The sequence below is a fragment of the Lagenorhynchus albirostris genome, chromosome 9, assembly GCF_949774975.1.
Source record: "Lagenorhynchus albirostris chromosome 9, mLagAlb1.1, whole genome shotgun sequence".
Taxonomy (NCBI): Eukaryota; Metazoa; Chordata; class Mammalia; order Artiodactyla; family Delphinidae; genus Lagenorhynchus; species Lagenorhynchus albirostris.
Window position 1 is genome coordinate 48561602 of NC_083103.1, and position 3963 is coordinate 48565564.

The 3963-nt window shown below is 41.1% G+C and overlaps 1 non-coding gene across 1 annotated transcript; it reads left to right on the top strand.

Annotated features, from left to right (window-relative positions):
* Nucleotides 1–560: 560 nt before the first annotated feature.
* LOC132526666 (U1 spliceosomal RNA) lies at nucleotides 561–724 on the top strand. Its single transcript, XR_009542655.1, has one exon. It is a non-coding gene; the product is annotated as a U1 spliceosomal RNA (small nuclear RNA).
* Nucleotides 725–3963: the final 3239 nt, after the last annotated feature.

Here is a 3963-nt window from a genome sequence, read left to right on the forward strand (position 1 = left end):
TAATTTAAACACTAGATGGGAGACACTATTATACCAATTTCATGCTGAAGATCTCTGGACTCATACAAGTTAATTAAATTTCTCAATGTCATATGTATGTTCCAAAGACTGAACTCAAACTGCAGTTTGTCTAATTTTGGATAATGCCCTCCTACACATTACACTCTTCTGATATTTTGAAAATTATTATTCTGTGGTTATTATGAGGATATTAAAACACAAAGAAGGCAGGGTTTACTCCCCCCAAAGCATCTCAAAATTAAGCTAAGCCATTAACAGAGACTTGCAAGGTAGTCTGGGGACCACAGGGGGGCAGCAGAGTTGTACTTCCACTTTAGTTCAACCCTGAACACACATATCAACACACACACACACACACACAGACCTGAGCACTTACATACTATTCTACATGCTAAGCGTTTTGCTTACATTTATGAACGAATGAATATGATAGATGATAGATAGATAGACAGATGATAGATGAATAGATGAATGGGTAGATGAAGTAAATGCTTCCCTTCCTGATTGTCTCCTTACCCTGTTTAAAAAGCCCAGGCCTCATACTAACCTGGCAAGGGACATACCATGATCACAAAGGTGGTTTTCCGAGGGCAAGGCTTATCCATTGCACTCTGGATGTGCTGACCCCTGCAATTTCCCCAAATGTCGGAAACTCGACTGCATAATTTGTGGTAGTGGGGGCAGGACAGGAGGAAAGCCCCAGGTCTCAGATCTGATATACCGGCCTTATTTAATTCATCAGTGCCTAAGTTAAATTCTGATGTCAAAGGAAATCAAAAGGTTTGGGGAAAAAACCCAACTTCTGACCGACAACTCATGCTTCATAGATGATGGAACTAAAAATTTTCAGGAGCGTTTAACAGGTAATGAATGGTATGAGATCACTTGTATGTGGAATCTAAAAAAATAATTCAAATGAGTGTATATGAAAAACAAAAAGAGACTCACATATATAGAAAACAAACCAGAGGTTACCAAAGGGAAGAGGGAAGGGGGCACAAATTAGGAATACAGGATTAAGAGATACAAACTACTATGTATGAAATAGATAAGCAACAAGGACACATAGCACAGCAGAGGGAATTACACCCATTATCTTGTAATAACTTTGAATGTAGTATAATCTATAAAAATACTGAATCACTATGCTGTACATCTGAAACTAATATAATCTTATAAATCAACTATGGTTCAAAAAAAAAATAGGGCATGAACACTAACGACTCCTCTTTCCCTGAATCTGAGATCACAGGTTCTCAACACTTTCAGTCTCTCTCTTACTGTGTCAGCCGCGGAAGTAGACAGGAGAGTTGAACTTGGTAGACAAAGAACAGTATGTCAACCCCCAAAGTCACAGTCCTAAACTCTTCAAGTCTTTCCTCACCCTGAAGGTGGACCAGGGTCACTCTCTGCTGACTTTAAAGGACAGGAAAAGGACTTGTTTGCACTTTTTGTATGAGAAAAAATATTACCTCCAGGCAGTGGCTTTTTGGGGACCACTAATTCTTTACAGAGATTCCTACAGACTACTCATTCCATCCAGTCCCCAAGCTTAGAAAGACCCAAGCTCCTGTTTTTGATTTAAGCTCTTTTTGATTATTAACAATTAAATTCTGACCTCCATCCCGACCCTGCTCTAGTCACGTTTTTGGGAACATTAACTATGTATTGTCTACTGTTTACTATCCTATAGTCAGGGTCAGGAGGTTGTCACTGGAAACCTCTGCAATGCCTTTCCTTGATTTTTTACCATGTGTCAGGCATTGGACGAGGTGCTATATATACATTATCACATAACTGTGTTCGTTTTATAATTTTTATATTATTGATAAAAAACTAAGGCCTAGTGATGATAGCTTTTTATTTTTTATTTTTTTGTGGTACGCGGGCCTCTCACTGTTGTGGCCCCTCCCGTTGAGGAGCACAGGCTCTGGAAGCGCAGGCTCAGCGGCAATGGCTCACGGGCCCAGCCGCTCCGCGGCATGTGGGATCTTCCCGGACCGGGGCACGAACCCATGTCCCCTGCATCGGCAGGCGGACTCTCAACCACGGCGCCACCAGGGAAGTCTGATGATAGCTTTTATTTTCTGAACTTGTATGGCTTTCTCTTTTATTTACCATAACATAACTTTCCCAGACACTAACAATTAAAAGCTATTGTGAATTTCCACAAACACAACAAAGTTGTTGTGAAATTAAATCTATTGTCAATTTATGGGGAAAAAATTATGCACTTTCCCCTCTAAGTCACTGAAGCAAGAGAAACAAGAAAAAATTGAAATAGTAAATTTTTCAGTGATTCCTTTACTATCATATAAAGACAAGCATGTGGACCTGGGAGGGAAGGTATGGTCCATGTCGGGTGTGGTGTGACACAAGGGTTTGTATAGTATGGCATATAGTGCAAAGACCTCACCATGACGTTGAGAGCAGAGATCTCTTTAAGGGCTAAGGCACACAAAAAGGGGTGCAAGGTATATACAGACCTCTGAGTGTCATTCCTTTTCTTAGGGGGAGAAGAGTCATAGCCTGAGTTTGTGGACTATGAGCCCTTTCTCCTCTCTCCCATTTAGCATCCAGGTCAGAATGATATGGCTTGTCCTACCCCTGTGCTAGGCTGACTCACCTCAAGGCCCAGGCATGGGAGGGACTCTATGAGGTCTCCGATAACACTATCTGTAGGGCCAGGACCCAGGACGGGCAGCTTCTCCCTCCTAGCCCCTGAGCAGGGTTTGCTTAGCTCTGTATTCAAATGCCATATTTATTTTTAAGGAGCTAACCAGGAGCCCACTCAGCCTGGCTGTGGCATGGAAACTACCTAAGATATTTTAGATTCCATCTGCTCCTTCTCTCAGAAAGACCACAGTTCAAGGCAAAGGGGCTCAGGGAAAGTGCATTGGAGAGCAAGTCAGGAGCTTCGAGTCCTAGACTGGGCATTTCTATGACAAATTATATCATACTGAGAAAGTCCCCATCCTTCTCTGTGCTTCAGATCTCTCTTTTGTAAACAACAGGCTAGAGTAAATGGCCCTTCTGCCAGGAGAGAATTTCTGTTGATTAAATTCAGAAGTTCCCTTAACTCTTAAACCAGGACTTCTTTGAACCCAATACTAGCAAGACATCCTCAGATCCTCTCATTCTTCTTTAACCAGACCCACTGGGTACTAGCTGTGTGTGTGCTGGCTCACTTGTGCATGTGGAGAAGAGAGAATACCCTTCTTTCCTCTCTTCTCATACCTTTAGGAAAGAACTTGACACCCTTCCCACTTAACCATCACCACTAACTCATTTCAGAGATTCAACCCTTTACTGCAGGGAAGTCTTAGGCGGTAGAGAGCAGTGGTTAAGAGAACAGACTGTGGAGCCAGACGGCCTGAGTGGCTGAACTCAGCAGCTCTTTGTATCTATATGACTCAGTTCTCTCACCTGTAAAAGGGGGTTTTAACATCCTCATAAGATTGTTCTGACATCAAGAGAGTTAATATATGCAACGTAGTGGCTTATATATGCTAAGTACTCTTAGAGACCTTTGTTATTTTTATTGTGTCCAACGTGCTACAGCAGACCACTATTTTATTCTGAACTTTACATCAGTTCATTTATAACAGTAATAATAAAATAACTGACATTTATTGAAGGCTTACTAATGTGCCAGACATTGCAAAGATTGTAATGATTTTGCATAACTTATATCATTTAACTTCTTTCTCTGAGGTCAGGGAAGAGTATACCAAGTAGAGGAAGGGTAGTGATTATGATTATTGTCTTTGTTTAAGTAGTTGGCTTTGTGAAGTAAGGACATGACTCTCTGGTTCACTGTTAGTCACCAGCACCTGTTTCAAAGCATGCAATTTGGGGTTAACAAATGTATGAATACTCCGATATGGAAAGGTTATCTTCTGAAACAGGGATTTGAGTTATACTATGTGACAAAAAATTAAA